Here is an 18185-nt window from a genome sequence, read left to right as displayed (position 1 = left end):
CCCTCTGTTGTTTTTGGCCACTGCCTTGACTTCGGCAGGGGAGTGGCTCCCTTTCAAACACCGCAGACATCCTCCAGATAATGTCTAATGGCACTTTCCAGTAGAGTTCCCGATATTCGGAAAGGCCTTTCTTTCCAGGAACCCAGAGTGCTTTTCCAGACTTGGCCCTGGGAGCTGGGAGCTGGGAGCTGGAGGAGGTGGAGCAGGGGAAGCGGGGATGGGGGTGGGGGCCCAGACCCCTGGTTTCCTGCCCTTCATCCTGGATGCTTTGCTAGCTGGGGCTCTTTGGAGGTGTCTTTCATGCATGAAGTCCTGACGACTCGCTTTAGAAATCTGGATAATTTTCCAAAGTCTAGCCTCAGAGAAAGCCACTTATCTCTTTTTTTGGTAAGTTAAGCAGTGATAAACTTAGAGATTCATTGTATATAATCAGCTTTCAGCTTTTTAAAAATGAAAGAATTCCACATTGGGGTTTTAATTCCCTGGGCCTGTCTGGATAACCGCCCACCTGCCTTCCCCCCTTAATGGTCTGCTTGGTGCAGGCAGCAAGGCCGTTTTGGGGCCCAGGGGTGTCCAGTTAGGGCACCTGCTCCCGGTCCCTTTCCATGGAAGTTGCTGGCTCAGGACCAGGCCAGCTTAGGTCCACCGTATGGCTCAGGGAGTGTGGTTGGAGTTACAGAGCTGAGCACCCACCCTCTCCCCTGAGAAGGAGCCAAGCCCGGGCTAGGCTATGGACCAGGCACGTCTCTGAGTGTTTCACAGATATTAATTCATTTAATCCTCAAGAACACCCGTGTGAAATGATTTGGCTGGGGGAGTAAAGAAATTTAGACCTGCAAAGGCTCAGGCGGTTACAGCTGTTATTTCTATATTTTCTGCTCTGAGGCCAGTTTGCAAAGAAGATGAACATTGCAGATTGGAGACCCTGGCGTTCTTCTCCCCAGTCCCATTCCTGTCCCCCAGTGGAACTGATCACTATCCAGTTCTGTGGTTTTCATTGCTAAGTGTCCACTTATACAGTTCCTACCTGTCTGGTTGTGTGCATGACAGATGGTGTCACACCCAGCGTATCACCGTGCACACCGCTCTTTCTGTCCTTCCCTGTCCCACACCCCACTTGGCAGGAGCTCTGGCCCCCATTCCACGGATTAGACAACTGAGGCCTGGAGGGGCTGGCGGACTTGGGGGATGTTTACAGGTGGCAGGTGGGGCCAGAAGCTGGGCTTCCTGCCTCTGCGGGTGGCTCTTTGTGTTCACCTGCTGTTCCCGCTATATCGGAGTTCAAAGACTCACTGCTATTTGGTGAGGGAGGGCAGGGGCAGAGAGTCTGGTTTTTATTTTCTTCCCTCCCACGTGTGTTTTTGACACCTGGTTCTCATCCCCTGGGGCATGTGCTCCTTTGCCCACTGCCTTCTTCCTGGGGCACCAGGAGTCAGATTCTTAGGGACTCACACTACTTTGCTGTTTTTTTCTCTTCCCAGGAGGGAGCCCTTCTGCTTTTATTGTTCCTTGATGAAGTAAATATGCAATGACAGAAAAGCTACTGTGAATTAAGGCATGCTTCTAAATGAATTTGTATTGTATGTCTCACAGTGGCTTCTTGCAACATTTGGAAGTTAGTTGTTCTTTGCACATAGTTTTGGAAGAGGCGGGAGGTGGGAAGCTGTGGCTGGCTGAGTCCATCTTGGCTGGGTCCCAGGGGCAGCCAGTGGGATTCCAGTTATGTCTGTCTGTGCACGCTTGGTTTCCTGGCTCTGGCCCTTTCTTCCTTCTGCCCTGGCTCTGGGCCACTCAGCCCCTTGCCTTTGCTCACTTAGCGCCTGGGTAGAAGATGGGTTGGAGAGAGCTTGAGAGGACACACATGTTGGCAGCCTCTTGGCAGCCTTCACCACACTTGCTTAGGATGCTGTTGTGAGACTCAGCTCTGAGGACATTTGGAAGGTTCTCAGGGGGGGATGTCACTCATCTGTGACTGACTGGGGACTCCTTAGATGAGTGAAGGTGAATCTGTAGGGTCTCCTGGGGCTTCCTAGTAAGGGGTCCATTGCCTGGGGCTCCTGAAGCCTGCGGCACTGGCATCTGGATACGCATGCCACCTCATCCCAGAGCCTTGAAGCCTAGCAGGATAGGGGTGGTTAACAGCGGTTCTCACTTGGATGTGCATCAGTCACCTGGAGGATTTGTTACAACACTGGTTGCGGAGCCTCTTCCTCACTGTTGGTCACTCACTGGGTCTGGGGTGGGGCCTGAGAAATTGCATTTTTAGTAAGTGAGATGACACTTTATAGTGATTTGCCGAGGGGGGTAGATGTAAGCAGGGATGAGGAACTGGGGCTATTTCTGCAGTCTGCTATGGAGATCTTGAACCAGACTGTGACATTGTTGGTAATTTCTGCCTAGTACCTCCTCTCTCTCCCCCAGAATAAAGACCATGCTCTTCTTCTCTTTGGGAGGCCCAAGCTCAGGGAGGGAGGTGTGCTCTTGCACGCCAAGAGAAGGTGACTCCTCAGGGAGCTCCGGTGGGCACGTGGTAGTCGGTGGTCACCAGATGTTGGACGGACAGTGACTGGATGCCATTCGAGGGGGTGTGGTAGCCACAGTCCAACAGGAGACGTCTGCAGGTGAGAAGGTTCTGGAGGTGATGGCCCCTCGAGTCACCAAGGGCCATTCTAGTGATGGGGCTGAATCCGGGGTCCAGAGCAGGGCCGGGGAGGCTCCTGGGACTCAGAAGGGTGCCCTGGGGTCAGGAGGAGGCTGGAGGCTGGGGAAGCCAGCCTGTAGCTTGGGATGGGCTCTGAGCCTGCCACGCCACCTGGCACCCTTCCCTGCGTGTCCTGTTGCGGGCTGGTGGGAGCCAGCGCAGGCCTCCAGCTCCCTATTAGGAAGTCCAGCTGCATTTCTTCCTCTTTTGGCCAGCGGCCCACTTCACATTCCTCTCCCAAGGTGCTGGCCCAGCTGACACGTCTCTCCACTCCCTGCCCTATTGCATTTGGCTGAGGCCTCTACTTCAGAAATTCTTAGGGAGTTTCTGGTCCTCTTGTGAGGGTTTGGGGCCTCAAAGGAAGTAAACTTGGCCCTCGGTTTTCCTTCTCTTTCCAGCCCCAGGGCCGAGGGTTCTCTCAAGTATTGGACATAGGTGGCCTGCTCTGCTGTCTTTAGGCTCAGCCTCCTGGGGGTGTGGAACCAGACAGAACCTGGGGCTCTGCATCTCATCAGGATGTGGGGTCCAGTAGGACCTTGGTCTGCCTGCCTTCTCCTCCCTTTCAGCTGGGACCTTGGGGGGTGTCATTTAGGAGAAGAATCGGTATGGAGACACGGCTCCTTTGTTTGCATTGTTAGGCCAGAGAGCTGCTTCGGGAGACCCTGTCCTCTTTCCTCGGAGCAGAGAGAACAGTTGTGCATTAGGTTCCAGGGCTGTGGGAGACCCAAGGTCTCCTCTTAGAGCTTCCTATGGCCACTGTGTGACTTTGGACAAGTCACAGCCGATTGTTACCTATAAAATGAGTTGTTAGTCGTTCAGTTGTGTCCGACTCTTTGCAGCCCCATGAACTGTAGCCTGCGAGGCTCCTCCATCCATGGAATTTTCCAGGCAAGAACACTGGAATGGGTTGCCATTTCCTTCTCCAGGGGATCTTCCCGACCCAGGGATCATAAAATGAGGGGACTGGGTTGTAGGGTGACAGTGGGGCTCTGTTGTAAATGTCCTGCTTGGATTATCACGTGGAGATGATCTTTAGGGTCTGGGTCAACACCAGTATCCTGTGTTCTTGTCCTCTGTGGGGACGGGTTACTCCGCAGTCTAACACTTCTTGAGGTGACCCTGAGGTTGATCCCTGGGCTTCCAGTCTGGCCCTGAAATAGCCTGCTAAAACACTGTCTCATATCTTGAGGAGTCTTCTGTGTCCTCACCCTTCAGGAATTTGTTCCCACCCTCTAGGGAGGGTATGGGTGGGGCCAGGTGAATGAACTTCCCTTAGGGACCCACAGTGCTCTGTGTCTTGGGCCGTGCATGGACTCTCTCACTCTGGAAATGCCTGCTTGGGGTGTGGCCGAGTGGGAAGCCCAGGTGCCTGGGGAGAAAGTGGAGAACCTTGTTTGGGGTGGTGATGGGTTCCTTAGCTTTGCCTAAGGATGCTCCAGGTGTGGTCCGGGGGTGGGAATGCTAGGGGTGGCTCTGGACGGGTGGGGAGGGCATCTCTGCCCTCTGCAAGGTGGACCACTCATAATCAGCCCTCTGTGTAGGCTTGGCTGACCCACGGCCTGGTGCGAGGGAGGCGGCCTGCCCGTGGGTTCTGTGGATAGAAGAAACTCCTGCCGGAGCCAGGGAACAAGGGTTTCAGCCTGGAATCTGCCCAAGGGACTGGTGTCAATGGGCAGCCTTGTTTTTCACTTTGTTTACTCCCAGAACCCAGCTCTATCCTTTCCCTTGGAGCGGTCTGAAGAAATCAAATCACAGAAGGCCTGACCAGAAGGGAACCCATACTGTCCCCTGACCTCCACATAATAAAGAGGCTGAGGTCCGTGGTGGTGATCTGTTTTGGCCAAGGACACACTGCTCTGAGTCCATTCCTTGTGGGGCTGGTTGAAGTAAAGAATTTATTCTGGGGACATGTAAATCATCTCCTGAAGTCATCCTTGCCGGTGGGCTTCAGAACACCTGCCAACAGGCGGGGTGAGCCTCTGCTCTGAAGGCAGGTGGGGCTGCTGGGGATCTGTGTGGGTGGTCACGTTCAGGTGAATTTCACACCTGCTGACAGCTGTGCTCTACGGGGGGAGGTGGTGATGGACAGACAGGTGGGCCCTTTGCATGGCTGCCCTTAGCTCAGAGGTTCCTGGCACTGGCTTCTGATTTTGCAGTTGAGGGAGCCAGAAATGAGTCAGAGGGACCAGTGGTCCTGATGTTAGCACTTAGCACCACATGCCCAGCCCAGTGCTGAACCCATTACATGCATTGTATCACTGAATCATCATAACGACCCCGTAAAATCTAGGTGCTAATACGTTTTCATCTCCACTTTACAGAAGCAGCTGAGCATTACTGAGATTAAATAATTTGCCCAAGCCACAGACAGAGAGGGCCTGGCGGGCTACAGTTCGTGGGGTCGCAAAGAAGCAGACATGACTGCGCACACAGCATGCACCCCCAAGTTCTCGAGTGGCATTCTGGCCTGTGAAGCCAGAGCTGCCTGTGCTCCTAACCACCACATTGACCGTCTTCCTCTCCTCTCTGCCAGGGCATGCTGCCTGATGGCAAGTTGGCCTGACTGGAGAAGGGAAACCCCTCGCTAGAGAAGGAGCTGGGTCTCCGCCCTCCCCAGGCCCCAAATACCTCTCTCCTGACACACACATTCCTGCGCATTCCTGAGCAACCAGAAAGTGGCTGTCTCTCTGGTCCCTGCAGGTCCCAGCGCTGAGGCAGCAGGGGAGGGGGGCGGCTCAGCCCCGATGGGGGCTTTTTTATGAGCCCCTCCACACTTCTCTTTGCCGCCCTCTTTTCTTCTCCGCGTCTGTTGTGTCTCCCTCCTGCCCTGCAGTGGCACCCCAGTCACAGGCCATGCCTGAGGATGGCCTTGGGAGGCAGGCTTCTTCAGAGGGATGGCTTTCTTTGCCTTTCTCGGGGTGCAAGGTGCTGGTTGCCTTTGCAGGCTGCCCTGGAACAGGGCTGTGTCAGGGTTGGGCTGCTCCTGTGTCCTTAGGGGGGCTCCAGGCCCCCACCCCCTGAAACAGCGATGGTCATGTTTCCCCGCCTTTGTTGCAGCTGCTGTGCTGGCTGTTACACATCCTGAATCTAATTTCATCCTAACAACAAGGTAGGAGATATCAGCCCTGTTCACAGGTGAGGAATCAAAAGCCCACAAAGTCAGAGATTGCACTGAGGCTAACTTATGGCAGATGGGGGTTAATGTCCAGGTCTGTGGACCCAAGTGCCCATGTCCACTGAAGCCCAGCATGAGCAGAGAGTGGCAGCTGAACAGAACCCCTGCCAGACAGCAACAACAATAAAACACTTCCTAGCCGGGCTAGAGTATCCTGGGTCCGGGTGGGCTGGGTGTCTCCCTCATGAAGGCGCCTTGCTGGTCTCCTCTGAGAGAAGAGGCCAGATGGAAAGCATTTACAGGCTCATGGGCACCTCTTACTCATGAGGCTGTGGCCGGGGCATTGCTCAGAAAAACTCAAGCAGGAGAACACGTGATGCCCAGGCAGCCAGAAGCCAGTCAGAGCCTGTCCCTCGCATCTGGCCTGGTTCTGTGATTCCTTCTTTTCAGAGTTTCAGTGCCCATTGTCATTGGGACTTGTTAATAGGGGCTGTGGGAGCCTGGTGAATAATAATAGTAATGTGATGGCAATAATACTGTGAGCACTATATGCACTAACTCTTCTAATGCTGTGTGCCTCACACTGTCCTTAGCTTTTTACGTGTAAGCACTGGGACAAGGACTTTCCATGTACTAACCCATATATTCCTCACAACAACTTTGTGAGGTGGGCACTAATACCCCCATTTTACAGATGGGAAAACTGAGGCCCAGAGAGGTTTAGTTGTCCATCCAAGGTCCTACAGCTAGCAGGGGGCAGAGCTGGGAATTGAATCCAAGGATTTCCAGTCAGTAAGACCATACATGATTCCCTGAGGTCAGGGACCTCCCCGTGGCTTTTATTACTGTCCCTAAAGTTGGCTTAGCACCTGATACCAAGTGGACTCTAGGAAGAGTCATAATGATAGAATGAAAGGTGTTGGCATCCTGCCCTTTGAGGGGAAGTTGCCTTTAAGTTGCAGGGATCCTGGCATAGCTGGCATGACTTTCTGTTGAGTGAGACCCTGAGGCCCACCCTTGGTCTCCTGAAGCCACTTTCTTAATGAGGGGAGCCCTTTATTGAGAAGAATCTTAATGGAGAAGACTTCAAGTACAGATGGAGTTGGCAGGGCTGGGAAGATAAGCCCAGGAGACACAGGGCCCAGAAAGCCCTTCATTAGCTACTTGTTGCTGTGGGGAGGTCTCCCCTGTCTTCATGTTATAAGTGCCATTAGGCATTTAACTGCCAGGGAGGGATAAGATAGCAAACAATTTAGAATTTAATAAAGTTATCAATTCATAGGGGCAGGGTAGTTTCTTATTTCTCTCTTTATCCATGTTTCCTGGCATGTGTAGGGCACTTAAGCAATGTTAGTTGTGTGAATGAATGAATTAAAATAGAATCTTCTTATGGAAAATTCAAGCACAGGAATAGAGAAGAGTATAATGAATCCCCATGTACCCATTACCCAGCTTCAGCAATTAGCAGCGGAACCTGCTGGTCGTATGGAGCCACCTGGGACACTTTACAGTGAGATTAGCATGCTAGGATGAACTGCCTAGAACTTCTCCAGAGGAAAAGGACACATGGAGATGAGATGCTGCTATAGTACTAATAAGAACTTGTTCTCATGTCACTGCTGTGACGGGCTTGCTGCAGGTGCTTATTTGAAGGTTTGACCTGACTGCACTGGACCATGTGGCGTTGGGCTCCAGCCCCAGAGTGGGAAGAAAGTTTCTGAGGATGAGTTCAGCAGATCCATGAGATGCTCAGATGCATACACTGTGGCTAAAGGCAGTGCAGCCAACAATAGTTCACTCAATTCTATTTATTGTGGGGTCTCTCTTTTTTTAAATGGTGTTCAAATACTTTTAAAGTACAGAATAGTAAAACAGATACCCAGGTGCTTGCCACCTGGATTTAAGAGATATTAAGCATATGCTGTTTTCAGATCAGGGCCAGATGATGCAAGATGTGTGCCTCTGAAGAGGCCATTTGAGTGAGAGACCTACCACCTAGCATTTCCCTGACACGTTCAAGGATGTCACAGCCTGTACAGTGAAGGGAGTGCAAGGAAGGCCCCAGGCCACCTTTGAGGAGACCAGTAAGACCTCCTGGAGGAGGTGATACTGTGAGCTAAAATTTAAATCTAGAATATGTAAGAGTGAGTCAGGCGAGGGGGGTGGTGGCAGAGAGTGGGGGAGGTGGACCAGGCAGAGTGTGACCAGAGACACGAGACAGTGAGTGTCAAGTTCTGGGAAGGGAAGGCCAGGGAATGAGTGTGAGGTGGGGCGGGAGCAGCTGGAGGGGAGGAGGCCTCGGGGTGGGTGACAGTGAGCCCCGAGGGCCTGTGTGGGCAGTAGCGGGCTCTGGGCCTGTCTGAACTGGACGGTGTATGCTGAGAGGGTTAGAGACCAATGTAATCTCCAGTGGAGGTTCGGGAACAGGGCAGGGGAGGTGGGGGAACCGCGTCAGAGAAGTATTGAAGGAAGCTGGCTGTTTAGAGAAGTCGCCAGGTTGGAAGAGGCTGTGCTGGACTTGGCGTGTTGAGTGGGCCCCAGAGCTTGGAGGAGCGGGACTTGGGGGGAGTTGAGTGGAGATGGAGTCAAGCTCAGAATTTCTAGTAGTCCTTCTTTCCAAAGAAGGAATGAATTGTTAGGTTGGGAGTTACCTGGTCTTAAATGTGTTTAGGTCCGCTGAAATGGAAATGGGGCAGTTCCCTGGTGGTCCAGCGATTAGGACTTGGTGCTTTCGCTGTTGAGGGCCAGGGTTCAGTCCCTGTTTGGGGAATGAATCCCACAAGCCATGTGGTGTGGCCAAAAAACAATACAAAACAAAAACCTTCTAGTTGAGGTATTTAGCTAACGCTAAAAGAAATGAGATGGGAAGGACAGGGAGGAAGGAGGGCACTGGCCCCTCAGGGTCTCTTCTTACTCTGTGTTCTAAGAATATAAGCTGGGAGAGAGTTGGGTAAGTGACCCGTGGGCAGAGACGAACGGTGCTTCAAGGAAGGCGGCTATGGAGGAGGTGCTGGCCTGTTGCCATGGGAACCATCTCTGCTGTGGGTTTCCAATTCCAAGGATGCCCTGGAAGGAATGAGCTCACTCCACCTGCAAGGTGATGAGTCAGCCTGCTCCAAAGTCCTGCTTGCCATCCAGGGCTGAGCAAGACCCTGCTTCCGCCTCTCATGGACCACTGATACTTCTCTGCCTGATGTGGGCTGTTGTCATTAGACAGGAGATGGAGGCAGAAAAGGCAGCCACATGCCATTCTGGTAAGCCCTCTGGATCCTGACTTCAGTAGAGGCAGGAGAAGGCCTCTATTCCACTTGGCCAAACCATGGTGCTCAGCAGGGCTGAACTACCCTGTCTGCAGGCCGCTCACCTCACACTGACAGGGCACCAGCTACATGTAGTCCCGGCGTGTAGGCTAGACGGGTGCTGTGTGCTGAGGGCTTTGAGGAAGTTGGTGTAGGGGTGGTTTCCGAGGGTGGATGAGGAAACCTTCCGGGATTTGACTGCACACTGGAAGGATGAGGGGTCACTAGTTTGCCGATTGAGTCCTAGATATATATTTGGAGGCCTGGGCTTGTGACTCGTGGCCCTTGCCTCCCTACCGCCCACGTGTGCAATTCATCGTTCTTATGGGGGAGTGTGCAGAGCTTCTCCACGACTGCCAAGTGAGGACTAGCATCTCAAACTGTGATTTCAGAGTGTGAGGCATCTTCCTCAGGACCGTACTAAGTGCACACCATCATCCACTGGGATCCAGTCCCTCAGAATCCAGATGGGGGCGGGGCCTGTTCCCTCCCTCCTTGGGGCAGCCTGGGGATAACACTGAAAAGGCCAGGGGAGCTTGACTTTCCTAGTTTCTCACTTGCCTGCTTGCTTCACCTCCATGGGCCTCTGTTTCCATCTGAGAAGATAAATGACTTTGGGGGAGCGGTGAATGACCACTTTAACCCTTTCACCTAAACACCACTACTTATATTTTGAGAACCCATTTTTGTTTTTATCCTCATGCTTGTGTTATTTTGATAACGGTAGTCGCGGTGGATCTATGATTTCGTTTACTTTTATATTTCCTCAATTGGCATTTTTATCAAGGATACTTTTTCTTATATAGCCACACAGCCTTAATCTTCCTTCCCTGGAGCAAGTGAGATCCAAATATACAGATTGTTTCATGAATACATATTTTATTTGTACTTTCCTGCCTCTTTCCAAAAAGCATTTGAGGAAAGCATGAACCCAGTGTTCTGTGACATCCTAGAGGGGTAGGGATGGAGTGGGAGATGGGAGGGAGGTTCGAGAGGGAAGGGGTATATGTATGCCTGTGGCTGATTCATGAAGATGCATGGCAGAAACCAGCACAATATTGTAACGTAATTATCCTCCAATTAAAAAACCAAAAACTTAATGGAAGTGTAGCATAGGGGACTCTACTCCGTATTCTGTAATGACCTATAGGGAAAAGAATCTAAAAAAGAATAGATATATGTACATGTGTAACTGATTCACTTTGTTGTCTACCTGAAATTAACACAACATTTTAAATCAGCCATACTCCAATAAAAATTAAAAAAAAAAAAAAAAGAAGATCCAGAGCTTTGTCAGGGTGGTGGTGGGGGTGGGTGAGGTAATTGAGAAAATAATGTTAAAAGAACTTAGTTTTTGTAAGTCAGCACTGACCCTAGTTTTGAGCTCCCCAGTAGCTGAAACAAAAGAAGAAATTGAGATTATCATCTACTTCCTAATAAAGGGAAGCGTGCTAGTTCGTGGGAAAGAGACACCTTGTCTCTTAGCGTGAGCACCGAACACCGAGGGCTTTTCCCTTTTAGGAGAGCAGTGTGCTGGGTGATGGCATCAGCGTTAGTTTCATGGAGCACAGAGAGATCTTTCTGTATATTGGTTCTTAAATCAACCCACGGTAGAGTCAAAGGCACGTTGTTAAATCACACTGCTGTGAAGGCACTTCTGTGGGGGGCTGAGAAATGAAAGCTGGCTCCACTGTTTCTAGAGCTGCAGCCTGAGCGAGGCCCCGGTCCTTGGAGACGCTCGTCAGCATTTCCTGGAAACTCACTTGCACTTGTCTGACAGGGGCTAGAGGGCGGTCAGTGTGAACTCCTGGGCTGTGTTCAGAGGTTTTCAGAGGCTTTTCTGAGATGAGAACTTGTGCTTGCAAATGCTGGGCGTCTGAGGCCAAAACTGCTATTTCATTAGGAGAACAAGAGCTTGGCTCACACCACCTCTTTAGAAGGAGACCCATTGAGGCCGAAGCTGTCTTCGGGAAGCACTTGGTGGTCTGCTCAACAAGGTGCTCCTGGCCCTTGGCTCTTGGCTGCGGAGCGGGGATGAGGCTGTCCAGTCAGGCCTGGGCCTGGACCTCGGCTGCCTGCCCGCCCGACCGTTCCGCCCGGTGACAGACTGCTCCTCTTAATTCTCCCGTCCCTGGGCATTTTCGTAGTGTCCAGTTTTGAGCTCTCATAGATAATTCCTCTATAAATACTCCTTTCACTGTGGACCTTTTTCTGCATTTTAGGATAATATCTAGGAGCTGAGTAAATCAGTCAAAAGAGATGATCATTTCTATAAGTGCTTTTACATACTAATCAGTTGCCTTTAAAAGGCAGACTAATAAAAAAAATGGTGCTCACTTTGGCAGCATGTATACTAAAATTAGAACGATACAGAGAAGATTAGCATGGCCCCTGTGCAATGGTGACGTGCAGATTTGTGACGCAGTCTGTATTTCTGTGCTCTGACAAACTAGAGGGGTGGGATGGGGCAGAGGTGGGAGGGAGGTTCAAGAAGAAGGAGACATATGTATACCTACGGCTGATTTATGTAGATGTATAGGAGAAACCAACATGATATTGTAAAGCAACTATCCTTCAGTTAAAAATAAATAAAATTTTAAAAATAATAAGAAAAATAGAAAAGGCAGGCTAGCTTAATGTGCCATCCGTAATATACAAGCTATTTTTTGTTGAAGTACAGTTTCAGGTGTACAACAAAGTGGTTTAGTACTTTTATAGGTTATACTCAACCTACTTTTTAAAACTAATTGAGATGGAAAGTAATATTTACTGTGGCAAATTTAAAAAATACAGTAAAATACAAAGAAGAAAGTAAGGATCGCCTAGAATTCCCTCACCCGAGAGCATAGAGAGGTGTGTGGTTTGATGGGCTGCTGCGGTGAATCTATTGCCTCTTGTCAGGCAAGGGTTTGATGTGTGACAGTCCCCCCTTACTGGCCATCCTTAGGGGACCCCTACCTGGCGGAGGTGGGGGTGCCTGGTTTTCCTTGGACCCAAAGTATCTTCTCAGGCATTGGCCCATCTGGCTATAGACTTACATTTCTAAGGTTCTCAAGGCCTCGCTAACATTTTTATGTAGTGCTAGATACATAAGAAGGTGACTAGGAAACTCTCAGGATTTAAACATTTGGGAGGAACATGTGAAATATTATCACCTATTGGCAGCTTAGCATTAGCTGCCCCTTGCCAGGCGAGACCTAAGGGCCAGGGGTATGGCTGCTGAGTGCCGGTGGGACAAGCGGTCAAGAAGTGGAATCTGTGTCTGTGAAGATTCTGCCCGGTCCTGGCTCCTGACCGCATTCCCCAAGTTCCTGTGAGGCTCGTCAGAAGAGCCAGGGTGTCTGGTGAAACTGAAGGGAAGCGGGACGAGTCGTAAGTGAGAACCTGTGCCTGCCGTCTCTGTGCGGGTTCTCACTTCCCTGCTCGCTTCCTGTGGTCCAGATGACCCTCTCTACAGCTCGTCTTTAGGAGGCGGCCTCCCGGCGGCAGGAGAGACCGCTTCCTGATCTGGATTGGTCCTTGCTGACCTCTTGGCCGGGGTGCTGGTGCTGGGCTGAGGGTGGTCGACACCTCCAACCCACAGTGAGACGTCTGTGACTCAAGCACTTACGCATCCGCTCTGAATACTGGGGTAGGAGGAAGAAGGTCTGTCCATGGAATGACTTAACCTCAAATAGGAATGGAGGCCTCTGTCCCTGGGACTCCAAGAACTAACACTTTCTTATGCGAAGTCGCTTCAATCGTATCTCTGTTCAGTTTCTTAGATGGCTTCAGGTGCCAAAATGGGTGAATCTACTGGGAGCGCTTGGTACTGTGCCCAGAGTAGGACTCACCTGGATGGTTGTGTTATTTTTGGTATGGAGGAGGAGGTGGTGCACAGAGGCTTCCTTTTCCCTGCAACTTTGGCCTTGCCTTTGAGTTGGGTGGGACTTGGGCAGGACCGTAGCCGCCCCTCTTATGGGAAGAAGAGCTGGTGCTGAAATGATGGCTTCTTAGAGCCACCCGCCTGTGGCATGGCCAGGCCCTTGAGGAAGTGCACTTAGAGGAGGCTTGATGTTCCTAGTGCTGTTTGTCCTATGGTCAGCTCATCTGACATGGTTGGCGAGAGTTTTCCAATGTCTGGGGGCTGTGGATGATCAGAACTTTGGAACCATGGGATCCACCACAGAGGATCTTGGTGTTGGGACATTTCCTTGGGGGGCCCTGAAGGGGGATGCCGCCAGAACGTCTCAGCTGCTGTTCTATCTGTTTGGGTAAAGAGCTCCCTGCTGGGGCCTTGTAAGGCTCTAGCTTGTGGCCACGTGGAGAGGCTGGGATTGATTTATTCTGTCTGGTTGGTTAGACACTCTACCCTCTGCTTCTCCCCACCCAGAAAACCACAGTGAACTGTCAAGGCTGGTCTAGTTACAACGCATGGAGGAGGAGAGGGACTCCTGAGGAGACCATGGCTTGTGTTTTGCTCTGTGAAGAGAGAGGATCTATGCTGTGAGGAGTGGAGGCAGGTAGCAATTAAGGGCCTCCTACTTACACCTTATTAAATGATCATCCACTACTCCAGGTGGCCATGACTTTGCTGTAGAATTCTGGTTCCTGCAGGGACGTCCACCCTCTGCCATCCAAGTGGAGAGTTTCATGCCAAGGCTGTATTCCCTAAAGAGTGGTCTGTGGACCACCTAGCATTCATGTAAAAACTGTAGCTCCCTGGACCTTGCCTAGACCTGCTGAACCAAATACTCTAGGCTCAGAGCTGTGGGATCTGCATTTCTAGCAAGCTCCTGCCGTAAGTTTTAGACAACGCTAGAGACCTCTGTGAAGGATGGCCTGGGAATGTTGTTACTTCAGGCTGAACGATAGGTGTTCAGCTAAACAAGCTCAACTCTTTCACTTCCCCTAGGACATCTTGGCGATGCTTTGTTGCCTCATATACTGCAAATTCACTAGCTGCACCCCCCCAAATGTGAGTCAGGCATCTCTTCTGGACCCCAAGCCCAGAGGGGAAGTCTTTATAGAGGAAAGGAAAGAAAATCTCTTGCTTCCTCTTGTGATGGTTTTTGGCTTTGGAGCAGATGGGCCGGTGGGCTATCTGCAAGGCTGCGTGAAAGCGCCGTTGCGGTGATCATGGTGGGTGGAAGCCGCTTTTCTTCTCCTGGGCTTGCAGAGGGGGTGTCTGTACCAGACAGGCGGCCCACCCTGTCCTGGCCACTAAGCACAAACATCTGTGTCCTGCAGTGACCTGCCAGCCCTGTTGTTTGGTTTCCTGTGGAGGGAGGGCTTTTCAGCGTTGTGTGTCCTGCTTTGCCCGCCTCCCCTCCCTGTCCACCTTAGTGACCTCTGGTCCTCTACTCTCAGCTGAGCCAAATCCTGACTGTGGGCTGTTGTCTGGGTTCTAGCTTTTCTCCAGACAGCGTGACAGGAGGGGTTTGGGTTGGCCCTAGACTGTGTAAACGCCTCCTCATTGTTATGGCCCTGGATCATTTAAGCCTGGGGGTCTGCCAGCAGCAGTGTGTTTGCTGGCCCAGACTCAAACTGTCCCTCGAGACAGGGGCCCAGGCAGCAGGAAGCTCGAAGGCCTGTAGGACTCAGCTTAACAGGCAATTCCCTAATGACTCCACGCCTTTAGGGGTCATCTTGGAGGTTCTAGGTCAAGAAACCCTCTGGCAGCCTTCTGCCTAGCAGAGGGGCTAAGAGTTTTGCAGGGGAGATGTGGCACTGTGGGGGTCACAGTGTAGAAGGGGGTCAGGGGCCTCAGAAATGGGGGGCCTGAGTCTGGTAGGGAAAGCTTTAGGGGAGCTACAAGGTCTACTGATGTCAGAGTGGACTGGGGTTACAAGAAGTACGGGTATAGAGGAGGTGGGACTTGGAGGTAAGATTTAAGAAAAAGGATGTCCGGAGCACTGAACCTGGAGGCCCAGACAAGATGAATTCTTCCAGTCAGAACCACTTAACTTTAAAAAGGTAAGCAGAGAATCCGATCAGGGCAAGCTTCCAGTTGAATGCATGCTTGTGGTCTTTTTTGAAGGCCTTGAGGATTGGTGCAGCCTGTGGGTTAGTATCTGGGGCTTGTTTATGTAGCAGAACTATGGAAATGTTCTTACCCTTGGGCCGGGTAATTCCACCCCCAGGATTGTGTCCTGAGGAAAGTGTCCAACTAAAACAAAGAAGGGCTTCAGAATATTCTCTGTGCTGTCCGTAGGAGCAGAAGGGAAGTCTCCTGTGTCTCACTCACGTCAGGGGAGGAATTTAACGAACCGTCCTGACACATGATTGTGGTGGAACATTTTTTCAGCCTTTAAGTGACATTTAGGATGATCACACAGGAATAAAATGTTCAACAGAATGTTGAAAGCAGAACTTTATCTAGTATGTACGTTGTAATCGGTTGCAACTGTAAAAATCTGTGTAAACAGGAAGATAGCATACAAAAGTGAAAATGACTGTGTTGAAGTTGTAGGATTAAATACTTAAAAAAAATTAGTACTCAAATTTTTTTTTTTTTTTGCAAGTCAGAGAATTACTGTCTGCAGCAACATCCCTCTCCAAATATTTTTCTGCCATCACCTGCCCTTTTTCTTGAGGAATGGCAGCTCAGTGAGATTTAACTGTCTGTTCTGAGCACTTTGCTGCATGCTGTGCACTGTTGGGTCCCATGAAGCACACAGTGTGGGTAAGACATGGCCCCCTGAGCTTAAGAACAGGGTATTGGTCCGCTTGCTGGGGAGACTAGATGTGCTGAGCAAGCTGATTAGTGCTGGTTGCTGGGGCATGGACCTAGCATGGCCAGGGGCCGTGGGGAGGCGAGGAGGCAGGTAGATGGATGGTCAGGGCCTTCAGCCAGAATTGGAAAGATATATAGGACCAGAGGACGAGATGGTTGGATGGCATCACTGATTCAATGGACGTGAACTTGCAAACTCCGGGAGATGCTGAAGGACAGGGAAGCCTGGCGCCATGCTGCAGTCCATGGGGTCACAAAGAGTCGGACATGGCTGAGCAACTGAGAAACAGCAACAACTAGGACCAGGAGAACTTTCAGGACCAGGGAGTCACCTGCCTGACAGCTGGGAAGCCCTCAAAGCCCAGCAAGAGTCCAGTTCTCCTAAGATGGGTTTTATCCGAGTCATCACTGCTTTGAATGAGATCAGAGTTAAATAAATGCCTGTGATTCACTCCATTTTCTTGAGACTGGAAACTGAAGTCCAGGAAATGAACTCCTCCAGGAATCTCCAGTGTGCCCCCCGGGACCAGGCTGCTGCTCAGGCCTGCTCCCTGCGGGATGATTGTGCTCATCGGCCAGCCCCGCCAGTGCCCTCCCCGGGGGCAAATCCCCTGTTGACGATCCATGCCTGTGAGGCTGCACTTTGGTCCCTGTTGGGCTGGTGGAGGGGGTCGGGGGTGTCCGCCTTCCTTCCTCAGTGATCTCTCCTTTTAAATCTGTCCCTGGCCTGCAGGGCTGCTGGGCACTCCTGGGAGGCCGCCCATCCACACTTTCCGTTTGGGGACCTTGACATTTTGTTTAAGAGGGGATGTGATTGAGAGTGTGTGAGGGTGAGAACTGGAGGTGCTGGCTCTTTAAGGCTTGGCCTTCAAGCGAATTTTGGCAGAGGGGACACTGAACGTTTAATTTTAGGGCCAGGAGGGGGTGGGGGAAAGTCCCTGCTGCATCTGGTTTGTGTTAAGTCCTTCCCTTCAGAAAAGGGCCGTGTTTATGGTTCAAATCCGGCAGAGATGGTGCGAGCAGGGCTCGTCTTCCCTGTGCTAGACAGTGGGGCGCAAGGAATGCACAGAGCTTCCTTCTGGTCCTCTGACCCCCATCCCAAGATAAAAGGTTCCAACTCCGAGACAACTTGGACATCCATTTTATCCCTGAGGTTGAAGCAGGCGTTTGCCTCCCGCAGCTGGGCTTTGCACGCCGAGCTGTGGAGTACCTGGAGTTGGCTGGCTGTCAGCTCGGCTTGTCTGGATCTGAGGGTCCCGCATGGGTCAGCTGTGCTGCTGGTTCCTGAAGGCATCCCGGCCGTGATCCCAGGTTTGAGGGCTTGTGTCCAGGAGGCCCAGGCTGTCAGAGCTGGAAGGTCCTGCACAGACCAGATCCAAGATTGGATCTGGTCTCATTCTTGACAGATGAGGAAACTGAGGCCCAGAGGGCCAAAGAAGCTTGTCCAAGGTCACACAGCGAATCAGCAGCGGGCTCAGGATTGAACCAGACTTTCCTGACTCTCAAGTTTGGTTTGGTACTCTCTTCGGGGTGCCATCGGGCTTCCCCTTCTGCCTGCTGTTTGTGTCACTCTTAGGTTCTGCTTCCTCAGAGGACTGGCCTTGGGGATAGAGGTTGTGATGGCAGGTCTTGAAACTTGGTGGCAACATTCATGAGGCTGTGAGCACCTCCAAGGCTGGCTGACTCACTGCCGTTTTCCTGCGCTGCCTCAGTCCCTGGCACAGGGTAAGAGCTCAGAAAAAAAGAAGTGAATGGATGAGTGGGTGGCTTAGAAGCATTGTGTTTCCTTCTCAGCATCTGCTCTGAAGCTGCCCTGTTCCAAGGCTGGGTCTTGTCTTCCCCAGCCCTTTCTTGGTTCTGGCCCATCACCCAGTTTCCAGGGAAGTCTAGGGTTTCAGAGCTAAAAGGAGCCTTCGATAGCAAAGGGTCCATCCCCTTCGAGTTACAGATCAGGAAACTGAGGCAAGGCCAGTTGCCTGGGGTCTGCAGGTCCCGGATGGATCAGCAGGGACTAGTCAGTGGGAACACAGGACTGAAGGCAGAGCCTGGTGTGTTATGGAGGGAGCTGAGGCTTCTGTGTACCTCCCTCATCCTATGTCTTCCTCAGCTGGGCAGATGAGCCATTTCCTCTGCCTCCCTCTTCAGTCTAGCTTCCTCCCCACTGTGGAGGAGGATGGTGGGGTGGTTTGACCAGTGCCATCTCGGGAGAGGCTAGGGCATGCAGGGATGGGCCAAGTCATTCCCTTGTGCTGTCCTAGAAGGGGAAAAAGGGTGCTTGGGCTCGTTTCCTCCTGGGGAAACCATAACTGGAGTCATCCTGGAGTCAGCCCCGGGAGGGCCCCTCCAACCTCTCCA

The 18185-nt window shown here is 51.6% G+C and overlaps 1 protein-coding gene and 1 non-coding gene across 4 annotated transcripts in view; both read left to right on the top strand.

The window, feature by feature from the left end:
- Positions 1 to 18185, top strand: part of ACTN1 (actinin alpha 1) — a 97571-nt gene that overhangs the window by 11544 nt on the left and 67842 nt on the right. The gene's annotated exons all lie outside the window — the stretch shown is intronic.
- On the top strand, positions 11445 to 11551 carry LOC139035754 (U6 spliceosomal RNA). Its single transcript, XR_011488472.1, has one exon. It is a non-coding gene; the product is annotated as a U6 spliceosomal RNA (small nuclear RNA).

The sequence above is a fragment of the Odocoileus virginianus genome, chromosome 6, assembly GCF_023699985.2.
Source record: "Odocoileus virginianus isolate 20LAN1187 ecotype Illinois chromosome 6, Ovbor_1.2, whole genome shotgun sequence".
NCBI lineage: Eukaryota > Metazoa > Chordata > Mammalia > Artiodactyla > Cervidae > Odocoileus > Odocoileus virginianus.
The sequence above is the reverse complement of the archived record's forward strand: the minus strand, read 5'-3'. Positions and strand labels throughout refer to the sequence as shown.